Below are 20799 nucleotides of genomic sequence, written 5' to 3' on the forward strand. Positions count from 1 at the left end.
CTTGACCCCAGAAAGCAGAGCTAATATCCATGAGTAGAAGTTACAGAGAAGCAGATTTCATCTATATATTTGAAAATTAAAAAATAAAAAGTTAACTGAGCTATGCAGAAGAGGAAAGTGCCACTTTTAGCGATGGTGTCTTTATGTGGAAACTAGATGACCCTTTGTTAGAGATGTAAAAGTGAGTTCTGTTTAGGTATTGATTGCGGCCTCCAACCTCTCAGATACCTTCCATAGCTGAGTCTATGATTTTATAAAATTATTGTCAGGTCTGTCTCTTTCTTCAAATTATCTTCAGCTTATTTGTATAATTGTTTCATCCACACCAGCCTCATCCATGAAATAGAATGTAAGCATCTTGAGGACAGAGACAATTGAACACTTTATCTTTGTTTCCCCATTGCCTAACATAGTGCCTTTCGTGTAGTTGGTGTCCATAACATTTGTTAGACTGAATTGAAATTGATTGCCTTATCATTTTCACCAAGCTTATCCCTCTGGAAGCCATGTAAAATGAAGCTGTCACTAAACCTCCCAAACCCAGTCTCCTCCACTGTAAAATAGAATGATTGGTCCATGTGATTTCTAAGGTCATTTCTAGCCTGACTGCTCTACGATCTTTAAGATTTTACTCCCTTTTTCATACTTGAATATTTGAAGACAGTAATTTCATTAATTATCCCATTATGTTGTCCCTTTTCCACTGCAAAACTCCCCAGTTCCCTAATGATATGAATCACAGACCACTTGTAATACCTGATCACCCCTCTCTCATTGATCTCTAGTTTGTCAATACTTTGATATGCTAAGTGGACTCATTGATGTGGTCACTCACTGCAATGATACAGATCATAGCTCTTCCATGTTATTTAGTTCTGTACAACTTTTTTCTATGCCCTCCCATAAATTTTCCATAGAGAGTTCCTCCAATATTCTAGAAACCCTCCTTTAGATATCAGGGAACATTGAAGCATCCATTGGTTATCCATCATTTTTGTCATATGGTCAGCTCTACTCTTTTCTCATCACACAGGCCTTAAATAATACATTATGCTTCTTTTCCTGCACCATTCTCTCTTGGTAATGTGCTGCAGTTTAATTATTCTCTGAATCTCTTCCCTCTCTTCACACTCTCTTGGTGATCTCATTAGTTCCCATGCATCAACTATTATTTCTACATAGATGACTTCTAGACCTATATATTTATTCCTAGTCTTTCTCCTGAATGTCAGTCCTGAAAAAACAGCTCCCTATTGAGTGGGCAAAAGAGAACCATTATCCTCCCCCAAACCCTCCTTTCCTCCTAATTGTCTATTTCTTTTGAGGATACTGCCATCTTTCCAGTGACCAAAGTTAATAATCTCAGTCATCTTTGACACTTCCCTCTCCTTCACACAATACTGTCCTTCTCCATATCCAATCAACTACTAAGCATTAAAGATTGTTTCTCCACAATATATCATATCTGACTCCTCTCCATTTATACAACTACCATCCTATTTAGTCCCTTACCAGTTTTTTGACTAGACTAATGCAATAATCTCCCAGTTTTTCTCCATGATTCTACTTCTCCAATTTTTTCCTTCACATGGTTGTTAAGTGAATTGTTCTAAAGCACCAGCCTTACCATATCATCTCTTCTTCTTCCATTCTAGAGAAGCTTCAGTGGCTCCCACTTGCTTCAAACTTAAGTATTTTGCTTTTAAAGCCTTTCAAGAATCTTGATTAACTTTTCCAGCCTTATTACACATTCCTCTTCCATTCTCTCTGTCCCAGTGTCTGTTTGGTGTTCCCAGAACAGGATGTTCTGTCTCTTATTTTTGTGCTTTTACATAGATTCCCTCATGACTGAAAGGTATTCCCTTCTTACCTTTGGTTTATAGAATCCTTTGCTTCCTTCAAGGTTTAGCTTAAGTGTAACTACTTGTAAGACTGATCCCCACCTTCTCTCCCCTTACCCCTGAAACAACTTTTTATCTACAAAATATAATTGTATATTTCATTTTCTTTTATTAAATAACATTTTATTTTTCCAATTACATGTAAAGAAATTTTAATATCATTTGAAAAAATTTTGAGTACGAATTTTTCCCTCTCTCCCCTTCCTCCTTTCTAAGATGGTAAAGAATTTGATATGGATTACATATATGTGGAATCATACAAAACATATTTCCATGTCATGAGAAAATAAATAGAAAAAACACAAAAAATAAAGTGAAAATAGTGTGTTTCAATCTGCATTCAGACTCTATCAGTTCTTTTTCTGGATGGGAACAGCATTTTCCCTCATGAATCCTTTGAAATTATCTTGGATCATTGTATTGCTGAGAATAGCCAAGTCGTTCATAGCTAGCTGATCACTATACAATGTTGCTGCTACCATGTTAATGTTATCTTTGTTCTCCTCACTTAGCTCTGTATCAGTTCAAGTAAATCTTTCCAGTTTTTTTCTGAAATCCTCTTGTTCACCATTTTTTAAAAAACGTATTTTTCTGTTCATCATTTCTTATAGAGCAATTGTATTTCATTACATTCATATACCACAGTTAGTTCAACCATTCACCAGTTGAAGGGCATCCCCTCAATTTCTAATTCTTTGCCACCACAAAAAGAGCCACTATAATTTTTTATAAGTAGGTCCTTCTCCCCACCCACCCTTCCATGCCTCTTTTGAAATCTCTTTAGGACACTGACCAACTGGTAGTATTGCTGGATCAAAGGGTATACATAGTTTGATTGCCCTTTGGACATAATTTCAAATTGCTCTACGGAATGGTTGGATCAATTCGCAACTCTACCAACAGTGCATTAATGTCCTAATTTTCCCAGAACCCCTTTAACATTTATAGTTTTCCTTTTCTGTCATATTAGCCAATCGGATAGGTATGAGCTAGTATCTCAGAGTTGTTTTAATTTGCATTGCTCTAATTAATAGTGATTTAGAGGATTTTTCATATGACTATAGGTAACTTTGATTTCTTCATCTTCCTAGCAGGTTCTGTGTGTGTAAGTGTGTGTGTGTGTGTGTGTGTGTGTATTTGTATCCCACCGCCTAGCTCAATATCTTGCACAGAGTAGGTGTTTAATAAATATGTTCTGAGCTGAATGAGCAACGTTGTCATCATTGTTCTTCCTTCATTCTTGAAGAGGGTTTGTGGGTGATTTGGATATGAGTGTAGAGTAGAGCTGTGCAAAGTCATCAGCCTCACTCTTCTCCCATCATTGAAGTCCAGTGGCAAGATAAAGGTCAACGTGATTGGTGATGGTCCAGGATGCAGTGGGCGACCATGACCTTTCTAAATTAAGGTCTTAGTTTTTCTGAGGCTGTGACAATTCAATGACTTAGGACTGGGTACAAGTTGAGACAAAAAATGGCTCAATTTGCCATTACAAAGATATCATTCTGGGATGGAAAAACCCCCAGAGTTTCTGGTCAGAACAGAAAACAGTACTTTTTACACTTATTTTTACTCATCAAAATCTAAACGATGAACCACAAGTACTTGGGTTGGGGCTATTATTGACCATTCATTGAATTCAATTGAATGAATTTAGTGAATGAAAATATAGGAGATATTACCCTTTGCCTAACATGCAACTTTAATTCTTTGGAAGCTATGGTATTCCACGTTTTGCAGCCATATGAAACTGTCAGAAAACTATTTCTGTTTAAAAAAAAGATACATCTTTGTTTCAGGGAGAAGCTCAAGATCATTCAAAGTATTGTGCAGTTTCTCAAATGCAATCTAGTCCAGTCTTCTCCTATTCAATGATGTCCTAGTTCATTGTACTATTCGAGATAGTCCTGATGAACTAGATCTATGGGCTAGGTGTCTGGATAGATGCCAGCATCTGAATATTAGTCATTGTTTATCCAACTTACTTTTTCCTATGTGAATAATTTGGCTGAACTCTTTTGAGTGACTATGGAATTCATAAAGGAGAGTTTGTTATATTCTGGTCCTCCACAACAATCAGAACTGTCATTTAGTGATGTCCCTATGCTATGTGTTCATGCACAACATGAACATTGCTTTAAATGAAGAATGCCAGAGATGTCTCCTACATAAAAGTTTTAGCAATTACCATTTTTAGTGATAATAATATTTCTGATTGCTTTTTAAGTGTTTGGTATTCTTTAGTCTTTCAGTTATTTTTTAAAAACTATTTTCATTTATTTTTGTTAAATATTTCTTAATTACATTTAAAATATTTAATATTCGTGTAAAAATTTTTGAGGTTTAAATTCCCTCCCCGTCCCTTTTTGAGAAGGCAAGCAAAATATCGATTATACTTGTGAAGTCATACAAAACATAATTCCAAATTAGCCACATCACAAAAGAAACACAAACATACACACACGTACACACAAGAAAAATAAAGTAAAAAAAGAGTATATTTCAATTTGTACTCAGAGTTCCTCAGTTCCCTCTCTGGAGGTGGACAGCATTTTTCACCATGTATCTTTTGAAATTGTCTTGGATCATTGTTTCAGTCAGAATAGCTAAAATTTTCATAGTTGATCAATATCATAATATTGCTACTATTGTGTACAGTATTCTTTTGGTTTTTCTCATTTCACTTTGTATCACATAAGACTCCTCAGGTTTTTCTGAAACTATCCTGCTCATCACTTCTTATAGAAGCATAGCATTCCCTCACAATTATGTAACACAACTTCTTCATCTATTCCCCACTTGATGGGAATCTCCTTAATTTCCAATTCATTGTCACCACAAAGAAAGCTGCTATAAATATTTGTTTTGGTATTAAATAGGTTTTTTTCCTTTTCTTTGATCTCTTTCGAATACAGACCTAGTAGTGGTATTGCTAGGTCAACGGGTATGCATAGTTTGATAGACCTTTGAACATAATCCCAAACTGTTCTCCAGAGTCTTTGGACCAGTTTCCAACTCTACATTAATGTCCCATTACTGCATTAGCATCCCAATTTTTCCATGTTTCCTTCAGCATTTTCCATTTTCCACTTTTCTTTTGTTGTTGTTTCTTGTAGTTTCATTCTAAAATGAACTAATGAATGAAAAATCATTTATTAAGCATTATTACTTGCGTGGTACTGGGCTAATGGTCTCAGGATATTCTGCCACAATTGGATCTTTTGCTAAACTCACTGCAAACTTGTTTTTCACCCACTTTTGCTCAATGTTTTATGATATTTGACAACTCTTAATTTTAAATTCTTTTCCTCCATAAAATTTAACAAGTAATGTTATACTTAAAATTGGTGCTTTACTTAGGAACTATATCTCTCCACTTGACAAAGAAATTATATTGGTTAAGGGAATTTTTAGGCATTTTTGTTTTCTTTATTGCTATGATTCAATTTTAACAGTTAACCCACCTTAGGAAATGGGGCAAATCAGCATTGGTATCTATTCTTTTATTCATTTTCCATTTGGGGGGCATCCATAGCTTGTTTTAAAAGTTTGTTTTGAGGTTGACTAAATTGGGTGTCATATGTTCTCTCCTCCCCTCCCCAGTTTGTCTTAAATTTTGATCTTGCTTTTTTTCTAACAAGTATGTGGCCTGACTATAAACAGAGAGTGGATTAAGAAATGAGCTTTATATCAGTAATCACCTATTCCCTGCCCATTAAGGTTGTTTTAGCAATATTATTTATCCTTGCAATGTTTAGTGATTCTTGACTCTCTACTTAAATTATTTGTGTGTGTGAATATATATATGAGTCTTCTGTATACAAAGCCTGAGGTTGGTCAATGTACTTCTTTTGTACACTTTTTAATATTCTTTTTTTTTTTATTTTGAGCTCCAAATTCTCTCCTTTTCTCTGGCCCTTCCTTCATCCATTGAGAAGCCAAGCAATATGATATCCATTATACATTTGAAGTCATATAGCACATATTTCCATATTAGCCATGTTGCAACAACAACAAAAAATAAAGTAAAAAAAAATATGCTTCAATCTGTACTCAGGATTCATTAGTTCATCATCTGGAGGTAGATAGCATTTGTATTTTTGTCAGAAGTCCTGTGGAATTATCTTGGATCACTGTATTGATCAGGATAGCTAGTCCTTCACAGTTGATTATCTTTACAATACTGCTGCTTTTATACAATGTACTTCTTAAAATGTGGTACCCCAAGCTGAACACAGTATTCCTAATATGGTCTTACCAGAACATAGTGGAGTGTAAGTGTAAGTGGTAAAGTGGATAGATAGGGTCTTAGACCTGGAGTTGGAAAGACTTGAGTTCAGATCTAGCCTCATGCACTTACTAGCTGTATGATGCTGGGTAAGTTCCATACCTAAATCTTTCTTAGTTTTCTCATCTGTAAAATGGAGAAAATAAAAGCCCCTACTTTCCAGAGTTGTTGTAAGAATAAAATGAGATAATACATATAAAATTCTTTATAAACCTTAAAATATTATATAAATGCTCTTATGGTTATTATGATAAGTGTTAGTGGTAGTAGTAGAACTATTCTGTTCCCTAATTTGGAGAGGACAATTCCATTGAAGAAGGCTAAGATGTAGATTTTTGTGATTGTGGATGATAATATTCATGGGGACTGCTTTTAAAATAACATTTAGTCAAATTATCTTTGAATTTTTGGAATTCTGAAAATCTAATGTATTTGGGGGATTGTATTTAATCATCTGCAAGGTCTCTTCCAGCTCTAAATACACAATTCTATGATCCTATGATTCTCTCTATATGTTTTTTAAACCAAGAGTTTGTCCATGAAACTCATCCCTTATTTATATCCTCAGTACTTAGTACAGCGTAAGTATTTAATAAATGCCTTTTCATTCATTTTTATCTCTTTCTATTTTGTTGGTGATTCTTATGGCATAAGTTTTATTTTGCTTTCTTTTTGTCTTCTTTAGTATTTTATGTTTCCCCAATTACACTTAAAAAACATTTTTAACATTCATTTTTAAAACTTACATTTCCAAATTCTTCCTCTTCCTCCTTCCCCACACCCACTCCCATTGAGAAAATAAGAAATTTGATATAGGGTATTCATGTGTAGTTATTCAAAACAGTTCCATGATAGTAATACTGTGAAAGAAAACAGAGCAAAAAAAACTGAAGAAAAATTTAAAAAGTAAAAATGTATGATTCAATCTATATTCAGACCATCAGTTCTTTCTCTGGAGATGAATGGCATGTTTCATCATAATTCCTTCGGAGCTGGATCATTGTATTGATGAGAATAGCAAAGTCATTCACAGCTGATCAGCTTACAATATTGCTGTTACTCTATACACAGTACACTTCACTTTGCATTAGCTCATGTAAGTCTTTCCAGGTTTTTCTGAGACCATCCTACTCATCATTTCTTACAGCATAACAGTATTCAATCATAATCACATGCAACAATTTGTTTAGCTAATTTATGGGCATCAATTTCCATTTCTTTGCCACCAGAAAAGAACTCCTCTAAATATTTTTGTAGATAGGAGTCCTTTTCTTTCTTTCTTTCTTTCTTTCTTTCTTTCTTTTTTTTTTTTTTGGTAAAATCTCTTTTGGGATACAGACCTTGTAGTGATATTGCTAGATCAAATGATATAGATGGTTTTATAGCCCTTTGGCTATCGTTACAGATTGCTTTCAGAATGGTTGAATCAGTTAACAACTCTACCAACAGTGCATTAATGCCCTATTTCCCCCATATCCTTGCCACCATTTCTCATTTTCTTTTTCTGTCCTGTTAGCCAATTTAATACATATGAAGTAGTAACTCAAAATTGTTTTAATTTGCATTTCTCTAATCAATAGAAAGAGCATTTTTTAAATATGGCTATAGGAAACTTTGATTACTTCACCTGAAAACAGTTCATATCTTTTGATAATTTATCAACTGGGGAAGGGCTCTTTTTTAGTTGCATACCCAATTCACTGAACTACTCTTTTCCTCTTTTACTGATAAAGGTGCTTAGAGATAAACAAAATAAAAATCACCTTCAGGAGTGCTTTGGTTACATCACCTAAATTTTTATATGTTGTTTCATTGTTGTCTTTATGTTTGGTGAAATTACTGGTTGATTCTTCTATTTTTTCTTTTATTCACTCATTCTTTAGAATTAAGCTATATATTCTTCAATGAATTTTTATTATTTTTTCAGTGTCTTTTTATTGAATACATTTTTTTTCCATTTTAGTCCTTAATGATGGAGGGAAATACACAATTAACAACAACTGAGTGCAAATGGGAAGTATTCAACCATAAAATAGAAGATAGCAGCATGTATTAGAAAACAGAATCCACAACTATATATATAATTTCTATTTTTCTACATTTGTTTGTGAGTTTTTATACCCTAATATATGGTCATTTTTTAAAAATGAAAGTGCACCACACAGCTTATAATATGCATATTCCTTTCTGTCCTCATTTAACAATCTCCAGAGCTCTATCATATCTAACTTTTCTAGTTTAGGTCCTTCATTTCTTTTTAGTTTATGTGAAAGGAAAAAGTTGAGGTAACCACTATTATAATTTTACTGTCTATTTCTCCATTTAACTCAGTTAATTTTTTTATTTTTTAATACAATAATTTTATTTATTTTTAATGTTCTACAATCACTACCATAAAACTTACATTTTTTTCCTCTTACCTACCCCCAACCACCTCCCTCCCTCCCCAAGACAACATACAATTCTCAGTTAATTTTTTGTTTAAGAATTTAGATTCTATGCTGTTTAGTGTGTATATGTGTTCAGTATTGTTTTTAATTCATTATCTTTGGTATCTTTCAGCACAAACTGTGGTTTCCCTACTTATCTCCTAATTAACTATTTTTTGGTGTTTTGTCTGAGATTATAATTGCTACCCTTTCTTTTTTTTACTTTAGCTGAAGCACAATGGATTTTACTTGAGTTACTTATTTTAACTCTGTGTATATTTTTTCTCTTTCAAGCTTGTTTCTTGTAAACTACATGTTTGTGAATTCTGCTTTCTAATCCATTCTGTTATCTTCTTCTGTTTTATGGTTGGGTTCATCTCATTCACATCCACAGTTGTAACTATTTATTATGTATCTCCCTTACATTTTTTCCTTCTTTTCACCTATCCTTTCTTTAAGAATATGTTTGGCTTAAGACTAATCCTTCCCGGGGGGCGGAGCCAAGCTGGCAGAGTAGAAAGATGCACATACACATAGCTCCGAACCCACAGCCCATAGAACATCTGTAAAAAGGAACTCATGGCGAATTCTGGAGCAATAGAGGCCACAGAACAGGGGAGCAAAGGAGATTTCTGTTCCAGAGGGACCTGCAAACCTCTCGCAAAAGGTCCTTTGAGCCGGCGGACTGGGCACCGGGACTGGGAGCCAAGCACAGCCCTGCCACGCCCGTGGCACCGAGAGAACCAGATTCGAGCGGGCTTCAGGGACGGGATCTCCAGTGGCCACATGGGTCCCTCCACCCACAGGTGACAGGGGTCGGTGAGAGGGTCTCTTTGGCGGGTCGAGAGGGGAGTGGGGAACCCCCATAACTCAGGCCCCCTCGGGAGGCAGCAGCTGAGGCAGCAGCAGACCAGGGCTCCCCAAGCAGGCAGGAGCCTGGATCCATTGTTGAAGGTCTCTGCATAAACCCCCTGAGGGAACTGAGCCTGAGAGGCGGCCCTGCCCCCACCTGAGCACCTGAACTTAATCACATACTGAATAGCAGCCCTGCCCCCGCCAAAAGCCCTGAGGCTGGAAGCAGCATTTGAATCTCAGACCCCAAGTGCTGGCTGGGAGGATCAGGAGGAGAGGTGGGTGTGAGAATATTCAGAGGTCAAGTCACTGGCTGGGAAAATGCCCAGAAAAGGGAAAAGAAATAAGACTATAGAAGGTTACTTTCTTGGTGAACAAGCATTTCCTCCCTTCGTTTCTGATGAGGAAGAACAATGCTTACCATCAGGCAAAGACACAGAAGTCAAGGCTTCTGTATCCCAGCCCACTCAATGGGCTCAGGCCATGGAAGAGCTCAAAAAGAACTTTGAAAATCAAGTTAGAGAGGTGGAGAAAAAGCTGGGAAGAGAAATGAGAGACATGCAGTCAAAGCATGAACAGCAGGTCAGCACCCTGCTAAAGGAGACCCAAAAAAATGCTGAAGAAAATAACACCTTGAAAAATAGGCTAACTCAATTGGCAAAAGAAGTCCAAAAAGCCAATGAGGAGAAGAATGCTTTCAAAAGCAGAATTAGCCAAATGGAAAAGGAGATTCAAAAGCTCACTGAAGAAAATAGTTCTTTCAAAATTAGAATGGAACAGATGGAGGCTAATGACTTTATGAGAAACCAAGAAATCACAAAACAAAACCAAAAGAATGAAAAAAGGGAAGATAATGTGAAATATCTCATTGAAAAAACAACAGACCTGGAAAATAGATCCAGGAGAGACAATTTAAAAATTATGGGACTACCTGAAAGCCATGATCAGAAAAAGAGCCTAGACATCATCTTTCATGAAATTATCAAGGAAAACTGCCCTGATATTCTAGAACCAGAGGGCAAAATAAATATTCAAGGAATCCACAGAATACCACCTGAAAGAGATCCAAAAAGAGAAACTCCTAGGAACATTGTGGCCAAATTCCAGAGTTCCCAGGTCAAGGAGAAAATATCGCAAGCAGCTAGAAAGAAACAATTCAAGAATTGTGGAAATACAATCAGGATAACACAAGATCTAGCAGCTTCTACATTAAGGGATCGAAGGGCATGGAATAGGATATTCCAGAAGTCAAAGGAACTAGGACTAAAACCAAGAATCACCTACCCAGCAAAACTGAGTATAATACTTCAGGGGAAAAATTGGTATTTCAATGAAATAGAGGACTTTCAAGCATTCTTGATGAAAAGACCAGAGCTGAAAAGAAAATTTGACTTTGAAACACAAGAATGAAGAGAAGCATGAAAAGGTGAACAGCAAAGAGAAGTCATAAGGGACTTACTAAAGTTGAACTGTTTACATTCCTACATGGAAAGACAATATTTGTAACTCTTGAAACTTTTCAGTATCTGGGTACTGGGTGGGATTACACACACACACATGCACACACACACACACACACACACACACACATAGAGACAGAGTGCACAGAGTGAATTGAAGAGGATGGGATCATATCTTTAAAAAATGAAATCAAGCAGTGAGAGAGAAATATATTGGGAGGAGAAAGGGAGAAATGGAATGGGGCAAATTATCTCTCATAAAAGAGGCAAGCGAAAGACTTATTAGTGGAGGGATAAAGAGGGGAGGTGAGAGAAAAACATGAAGTTTACTCTCATCACATTCCACTAAAGGAAAGAATAAAATGCACACTCATTTTGGTATGAAAACCTATCTTACAATACAGGAAAGTGGGGGATAAGGGGATAAGCAGGGTGGGGGGGGATGATGGAAGGGAGGGCATGGGGAGGAGGGAGCAATTTGAGGTTGACACTCATGGGGAGGGACAGGATCAAAAGAGAATAGAAGTAATGGGGGACAGGATAGGATGGAGGGAAATATAGTTAGTCTTATACAACACAACTATTATGGAAGTCATTTGCAAAACTACACAGATATAGCCTATATTGAATTGCTTGCCTTCCAAAGGGAAGGGGTGGGGAGGGAGGGAGGTAAAGAAGTTGGAACTCAAAGTGTTAGGAACAACTGTCGAGTAATGTTCTTGCCACTAGGAAATAAGAAATACAGGTAAAGGGGTATAGAAAGTTATCTGGCCCTACAGGACAAAAGAGAAGACGGAGACAAGGGCAGAGAGGGATGATAGAACAGAGAGCAGATTGGTCATGGGGGCAATTAGAATGCTTGGTGTTTGGGGGGGAGGGGATAAAAGGGGAGAAAATTTGGAACCCAAAATTTTGTTAAAATGAATGTCAAATAAATAAACAATTAAAAAAAAAGACTAATCCTTCCCCTAACATATCCTCCATCTTATCCCCTACTTCCTTCATGTTTCCCCATTGAATGAAATATATTTTATGTCCGACTGTGTGTATGCAAGGGTATATGTGTGTGTGTGTGTGTGTGTGTGTGTGTGTCTTTACGTGTAATCTTCCCTCCTTTGTTTGGTTCAGGTGAGAATGAGGTTCAAGTTTATCCTGCCACATACTGTCCCTTCCTCCTTGTTTGTATAGTCTTGTATTTGTGTATCCTAATTACGTGAAAATTTTCCCATCTTTCCTTTAGCTGCTTTCCTCTAATGCATTCCTACCTTTCCATTCTTCTTTTAAAATCATCACAACAAAACAGAACCATTTCCAGGTCCTTTGTTTATTTAGAATCTCTCTGAAATAACTTCATTGACCCTTTATGATAATAGAATTCTGAGGGATACATCTCCCCCTATTAAAACATAAACAGTTTTTCCTTAATTAATCTATTGTGACTACTCATACATATTTACTTTTTAATGTTTCTCTTGACTTCTGTGTTTGTATTTCAAAAGTTCTGTTCAACTCTGATCTTTTCATCAGGAATATTTGCAAGTTTTCTATTTTGTTAAAGATTCATTCCTCCAGCTCTGTCTCCACCTCTCCCCCACCTAGTATTACTGTTTTCTAGGTAAGTAATTCTTAGTTAGAACACTATATCTTTTTTTCCTTCAGAAATACCATATGCCAAATTCTCTGCTTCTTTATAGTGGTGGCTATTAAATCTTTTGATCTAAAGTATGGCTGTTGGGTACTAGAATTCTTTCTTTCTGGTTTCTTGTAGTATTTGTACCTTTAACTGGAAACTATATTTTGATTAAAATATTCCTGGGAATTTTCATTTATGGATTTCTTTTAGGATGTGACTGATGGATTATTTCCTTCTCCTCCCACCCCTGAATGGATTCTTTCTATATCTACTATGCCCTGTGGTTCTAAGAGATCTGGATAATTTTATTTTATGAGTTCTTGAAATATGATGTCTAAACTCTTTGGGTTTTTCTTCCAGCAAAAGTAAGGGATAGGAGAGAATTGTTATAATTTATTTCATGGATTTAAAATCATTTCTCTTTGATTTCTTTTCCAGGTCAGTTGTTTTTGCTATGAGATGTATTATATTTTCTTTTATGTTTTTCAGTCTTTTGACTTTGTTTTAACATTATTGATTGTCTCATGGCTTCATTAGCTTTTTTTTTTTTTTTTTTTTTGCTTTGTCTTAATTTTAGGTTTTTGTTGCTTGGGCACATTTTTTTTACTGGTTTCAATTCATTAATTTTTTTCCAATTTTTCTCTCTTAGGTCCTATTTCTTTTCCATGTTTGTCCCCTAGCATCATCATTTGACTTTCACAATAATTTCTTAGCTTTTAAAAAACTCTAGCTTCAACTCTTCTAAGAATTCTGGTTGGACTTCTACCTAAGTTGTCTTTTTCTTTGGAGTTTTTCTTACATTCTGGGGTCATTCTCTTTTTCTGGGTCTTTTTTAGGAATCTCTGTCATTATGAAAAATACCTTTATGATGGGATTTTTTTGTTTGTCTATTCTTTGAACCTTGCCTTTGGACTTTATGTGCATAGCCCAGGTTATATGTATTTTTGAGGGAATGTCTGAGCTGAAATTTTCTTTGGGGTCCTTCTGCTACTTTCTTGGGGTCATTGTGCTCTTCTAGCAACTCAGCTACATCTCAGGATGGTGAGCTTCAAGTTATTAATACTCTCGTAGTGATGTAAACTTGAGTAAAGTCTGATCATTACCTTCCTGGTTTGAGATATGGAAGTTCCTAATCCAGATTTGGATCTGAGAAACAGGTCTCTATAGGCTTTTCCCTGCTTGGGAGTTCTAACAGATTGCTGCAGAATTCAATCACAATTAGCTAGGAAAGCTTGGCAGATTTAGAGTAAGAGAAATGTAGACTCTCATTTGGCCTATGATCGTGTTCTGATTATTTTAATGGAAATTTAATCCTGGGTAGAAGCTAAAACTTAATCCACACCCTACTCCTGAGGCCAGAGCCACCCAGCAACTGTTTGCTTCTGAACTTGTTCCTCTCTTGGTATACAAACTATGACCTGAAACTGTTTCTCACCTTAAAATATCACTCCTACATACAGGTCCCTTCCTTACCCTGACCTGGATCTGTGACCTAGAATTGGGTAGTACGAGACAGAGCACCTATTCCAGTATGCTCCACAAATGCAGGGTCTCTCTGAGAACTCTTCTTCTTCTGTTGTCTAGCCTTGTTCTTTTTCAGTCCCTGAACATTGCAGTGCTGCATGAACCCTGTCCCTAGCATCCACAGACCTCATTCTATATGCCAACATGGGCTGGTCAAATGACACTCTGATTTTTGATTTTTTGGAGTTTCTGATCAGGACAATAGGTCTGGTGTTGTTTTCTAGATGTTTCTGAAATAGCTGCATTGGCGTGTCTGGGCTATACTTGTTCCTAGTGCTTCACCATCTTCACTGAGGTCTGTTCCTTAAATGCAACCAATCCTTTGGTTGTATGTCTAACGTAGTACATATACACATTATCTGTTAGTGCAGCTATTCTTGCTCATTTTTTACCTCCCCTAGAAGGACAGATCCTCCTCCTGTGAGCTTCCTGAGAGAAGGGACACATTCTTACACATCTTAGTATCCCCTGTGGTAACAATCTCAGTATCTTGAACAAAATAAGAACTCCATAAATGTTGGATGAGTGAATTATTTGTACTCTTAGGACCTTTCACCCATGAGAATTAAACAGAATTGACATGAATATCATAAGGAGTAATTTATCAGAGCACAGCTTGCTATCTTTAGGAGAAATCCATAGCCCCTCTGGAATTATCGCATCAAAGAAACTAACCCAGTTCAATGGAGTATAAATATGCCATGTTTCCAAAAATATGTAATCCCCTTGATACACTGAATTATGGAGCCAATGTATCAAGACATGCAAATAATACAGATGGAACCACTTAAAATGATCCCATTTGTGTTAAACTGTATACATCTGAAAGCAACTTCAGCCATGGAAATTAGTTCTTTTTCTTCTCTGTATGGAACTTGAACTTTTTGGTAGGGATCTTAGCCTAATGTCCCAAGAAACTGATCAAGGATATGGTTCTGGAAATGTATCATGGTGTAGTGAGAAGGGTACTAGACTGGGAGTCAGTAGGGACTTAGGATCAAATACCTACCTATATTTACTAGCTGAGTTACTATAGTTGTACCATTACCCTCTTAGAGTCGCAGAAGTTCATCTATGTAATAGGGATAATAATAGCATCCACCTCACATTGTGATGAGGATCAAGTGAGATAATGCATGTAAAGTAATTTGCAAACATTTAAGAGCGACATAAATGTTTTGACTACTAATGATAGTGATGGTAAGGATAATGATAATAATAATAGCATTTATATAGTGCCTCCTATAGCTTAGTGCCAGGCACTGTGCTAAGTGCTTTACATATATTATCTCATTTTATTGTTACAACTGCCCTGGAAGGTAGGTGCTATTGTTATCCCCATTTTAGAGTTGAGGAAACTGAGGCAAACAGAGGTAAGGTGACTTGCCCAAGATCACACAATTATTAGGTATCCAAGGTCAGATTTGAATTCAGGTCTTCCTGACTCTAAGTTTAATACTCTAGCCACTGAGTCACCTAGCTACCCTATTATTATATAACAACCCAATAAATAATTTTTAAAGGCTTTACTCTGTACATGCCACTACATTAGGCACTAGTAATAGAAATGCAAATATGAAACAATCCTTTCCTTCAAGAAACTTATGTTATATTAGGTGATATTGAAAAAAAAGAAGCAGATAAGTAAATGTAAAGTAATATTAGGAGGGAAAGAACACAAATAACAGGGATAATCAAGAAAGCCTTCATGTGAGAGGTGGTACCTGAGCTGAGCTATAAAGAAACTAATCACTTGAAGAGGCAGAGATGAAGAGGGAATGCATTCTAGGCATTGCCTGTGTAATGGCACAGAGATTGGAAATGGCATGTTGGATCTGGGGAACACCTATTAGGCCAATTTTATTGGAGTATAGAATGGGTGAAAAGGGCTTAGTGAGAAGATAGCAAAAAAAAAAGTCAGGAATTTGCCTGAGCTTTCCCCAGTTTCCCTTGAAAACAACATTGAATCAAACCTCTAAATGGATTCTGAAGTGACAAAGTTCACAAAAAGATGGAGTGAAACAGTTTTCTAGCTTAAGATAACTTAGAAGGACTTCAGGAAAGGTCTATATTACTTGGGTAAAATGGGAGTGCAGCCTGGCTCAGAGAGTGTCCAAGCAAGCCAGCAGAAGGCTCTTAGCCATAGAGCAGATCATAGCCCCTCAGTCCTGGGTTAGTAGGCTAGTGGCATGGCAGACCAGCTGTGAGGCCTCCAGCCCCAGTGCCAAAGACAAATTGCCAGCCCTGGAATCCAGGGCACAACATAACTAGGCTGGGTCACCCCACTACAGTAGACAAGCTGCCAGCACCAGAGGCACTCAGAGCAGAAAGTCAGTGACCAGGTCCCTGGACAGAAGCTTGGGACAGTGGCCTCTGTGCCCCAGGAGCAGAGGTCAATTTTAAAAATCTATGGCATAGGCAAAAAAAAATGAGAAAAGAATGCTGACCATAGAAAGCTGCTGTGGTGACAGAGAAGATCAAAACACAAGCTCAGAAGATGACAACAGTGTCAAAATGCCTACGTTTAAAATCTCAGAGAGGAATATGAGTTGGTCTTAAGCTCAAAAACTTTGGAAGAGCTCAGAAAGGATTTTAAAAATCAAATAAGAGAGGTAGAAGAAAAAATTGGGAAAAGAAATTAAAGGTATGCAAGATAGAGTCAATAGCTTGAAAAAGTAAGGATAAAAACTGCCTGAAGAAAATAATTCCTTAAAGAAATGTAATTAGCCAAATGAGGGAAAATGCAGTGAAGAAAACAGCTCCTTAAAAAGAAGAACTTGCCAAATGGAAAAGGAGGTATAAAAACTAATTGAAGGACATAATTCCTTAAAAATTAAAATTCAAGCTTTTGGCCACTGGCTGAGGAGCTGGTAGCAGTAACAGCAGCAGCAGCCCACTGCCAGAGCTACCCAACCTGCCCCCCATGTATGCATGGAGTCCTAGATTCCCATAGGTTCGGGCAGAGTGGACTGTATCACCACAGAGCAGTGCACAGGAGGGACAGCTAGGGCCTGCCCTGATAGCACCAAGCCTGTGTGCCCAATGAAGATGAAAACTAGACACTGCCAGGGGTGCTGCTGCAGCCCAGGGTAGCTGGGGCAGTGCTGAGGCCAGTGTAAGATGGGAGTCAGGCTGGAGGAGCTAAACACCCATGGGCCCACAATCATGGCAGAGCCTGAGGAGAACAGCCTTGACAACTTTTTCACCAAGAGGGACAAGAAGAGGAAGAATGAGTGGGGTAAATGGACCACTGTCACCTCTGCAGGGGAGAGCTGGCAGGGGTGGGGACTGCAGTGGCTGCCAAAACCAAGGATGAAAACTAATGGAAAGAATTCGATCAAAAAGAAATTGAATGCAGTGGGTTCAGAGTTCAAGTAATGCAGATGAGTGAAAAGAAAGAAGAGGATAATGAGAAGAGAGAAAATCCAGGGGATAACTGGGAAGAAGATGGTGGTGGTGGGATAGAAAAATCATCTGGTCCTTGGAATAAAACAACTCCTGTTCAAGCACGTACTCCAAGTATTGTAGCAGAAATCCCAAAACCTGTTATGACTGGTGGTGTATACAGGCCTTCTGGTGCCAAGGTGACTTCAACAAGGAAAACACAACAAGGACCACCAGAGATATACAATGATACACAGTTCTCATCATTGCAGTCCATGGCCAAACATAGAAAGTCAGAAATACAGAGCCTTCATAAAGGTCAACTAACTCAGATTTGCTGCACTCATTGTGAACACCATGTGAATCACAGCTTCTGGATAAGACGATTACAGCTATTAAGTGGTGATATGAAACTTGAAATCAGCTCTATTGTATTCCTATCAGAAATCCTGCAAATGTCAGCGATTTGGGTTCTGAACTGCTATAAATGATAAAGATTTAAGTGACCTTAATTAACCTTTCCTGGGCCCCATCCTTAAGGAATTCTTTCTGTGGTAGCTATAGCTGTCTATGATTTTTTCTGACACCCATACCACTCTTAAAAGAACTGTGTTCAAATAAACCCATGCAGAGCTGTAAAAAAATATTACAATTGGGAAGGTGGAAGCTAATGACTCTATGAGATATCAAGACTCAGTCAAACAAAATTAACAGAATGAAAAAATGGAAGAAAAAAATATTTCATTAGAAAAACAGCCAACTTGAAAAAAATAGATTCAGGAGAGATAATTTAAGAATTATTGGACTGCTTGAAAGCCATGATTAAAAAAGAGCCTAGATATGATCTTTGGAGAAATTATCAAGGAAAACTGCCCTGATATCTTAGAACCAGAAAGTAAAACAGTAATTGAAAGAATCTACCAATCACCTCCTAAAAGAGATCCTGAAATGAAAACTCCAAAGAATATTGTAGCCAAATTCAAGAATTATCAGGTCAAGGAGAAAATACTGCAACCTGCCAGAAAGAAACAATTTAAATATCAAAGAGCCATAGTCAGGATTACATTGAACCCAGTAGCTTCTACATTAAAGTCTTAGAGGATATGGAATATGATATTCTGGAATCAAAGGAATTTGGATTACAACCAACAATCAACAATTCAGCAAAATTGACTTGAATCTTTCAGGGCAAAAGATGGACATTCAATGAAGTAGGGGACTTTCAAACTGCCCTGAAGAAAAGACCAGAGCTAAACAGAAAATTCCATCTTCAAATATGACTCAAGAGAAGCATAAAAAGGTAAACAGGAAAGGGAAAAAAAACCATGTTATTTAATAAAGTAAAGCTGTTTACTCTTTATACAGAAAAATGATACTTGTAACTCTTGAGGTCTGAATTTTTATTAGGACAGTTAGGAGTAGATAGAGGACATAGGTATAAGTTGACTTTGATGTGATGATATAAAAAAGGGTGAATAAAAGGATTGTACTAGGATAAGAGGAAAGGGGGAGGCAGAATAAGGTAAATAACATCACATGAAGAGGTGCAAAAGACTTTTTATAGTAGAGGGAAAGAAGGGAGGGGGGTGAGCATTATTTAAAACTTACTGTCATCATATTCAGCTCAAAGAGGGAATAACATACACATTCAATTGGGTATTGAAATTTATTTTACCCTATAAGGAAGTAGAAGGGGAAAGGGGAAAGTAAAGGGAATGGGGGGTGGCTATTAGAAGGAAGGGCAGATTGAGGGAGGTGGTGGTCAGAAGCAAAACACTGCTGAGGAGGGAAAGGGTGATAGGAGAGAAAAAAGTGTGAATGGGGGAAAATGATGGAGGGAAATACACAGTCAGTAATCATAACTGTGAATGGGATGAACACTCCCATAAATAGAAGTGATATAGCAGAGTGAATTAAAAAACCAGAATCTTACAATATGTTGTTTACAAGAAACACATTTGAAGCAGAGAGATACACCCTGAGTAAAGGCAAAAGGCTGGAGCAAAATATATGATGCTTTGGCTGAAGTGAAGAAAAAAGCAGGAGTAGAAATCTTGATCTCAGAGTTAAAACAAAAATAGATTTAATTAAAAGAGGCAAGGAAGGAAACTACATCTTACTAAAAGTGACCATAGACAACAAAGTAATATCAATACTAGACATATGTACACCAAAGGGTATAGGATCCAAATTCTTAGAGAACTTAAGTGAGTTACAGGAAGAATAGACAGCAAAACTATACTAGTGGGGGACCTCAACCTCCCCTTCTTAGAGCTAGATAAATCTAACCACAAGATAAGCAAGAAAGAAGTAAAGGAGGTAAATAGAATTTTAGAAAAGTTAGATATGATAGATCTCTGGAGAAAACTCAATGGGGGTAGAAAGGTTTGTACTTTTTTCTCAGTGGTACACAGCACATACACAAAAATTGACCATGTATCATGTCATAAAAACCTCACAATTAAATGCAGAAATATATACTAATTAGATCATTTTAAGATCATGATTCAATAAAAATTGTGTATAATAAAGGACTATGGAAAGACAGATTAAAATTAATTGGAAACTAAATAATCTAATCCTAAAGAATAGGTGGGTCAAATGACAACTCATAGAAACAGTCAATTATTTCATCAAAGAGAATGACAATAACGAGACAACATAAAACTGCATTCAAAGCAGTACATAGGGGAAATTTTATATCTCTAAACGCTTAGAGGAATAAAACAGAGAAAGAACTTATCATTAAATTGGAGATACAACTAAAAAAGCTAGAAAAAGAACAAATTAAAAATCCCCAATTAAATACCAAATTAGAAATTTTGAAAATCAAAAGAGAGACTAATAAAGCTGAAAATAAGAATATGATTGAATTGATAAATAAAACTATGAGTTGGCTTTATGAAAAAATAGATAAACTTTTGCTTAATTTGATTTCGAAAAAGAAAACAAAATTACCAGCATCAAATATGAAAAGGGTGAATTCATCCCAATGAAGAAGAAATTAGAGCAATAATTAAAAGCAAAAATATACACCAACAAATCTCACAATCTGAGTGAAATGGATGAATATTTACAAAAATATAAATTGCCCAGATTAACAGAAGAGGAAGAACATACTTATATAATCCCATTTTAGAAAAAGAAATTGAATGAGCCTTCAATGAACTCCCTAAGAAAAAATCTCCAGGGTTAGATGGATTTACAAGCAAATTCTACCAAACATTTAAAGAGCAAGTAATTCCAATACTATATAAACTACTTGGGGGAAAAAAGGCAAAGAAGAAGTCCTACCAAATTCTTTTTATGATACATATATGGTGATGATACT

General features: G+C 36.6%; 1 pseudogene; it reads left to right on the forward strand.

Annotated features, from left to right (window-relative positions):
• The first annotated feature begins 17249 nt into the window (after window positions 1–17249).
• Window positions 17250–17959, forward strand: LOC140507872 (protein CDV3 pseudogene; annotated as a pseudogene).
• The last annotated feature ends 2840 nt before the right edge of the window (window positions 17960–20799 follow it).

The sequence above is a fragment of the Notamacropus eugenii genome, chromosome 5, assembly GCF_028372415.1.
Source record: "Notamacropus eugenii isolate mMacEug1 chromosome 5, mMacEug1.pri_v2, whole genome shotgun sequence".
In the NCBI taxonomy this organism is placed as follows: Eukaryota; Metazoa; Chordata; class Mammalia; order Diprotodontia; family Macropodidae; genus Notamacropus; species Notamacropus eugenii.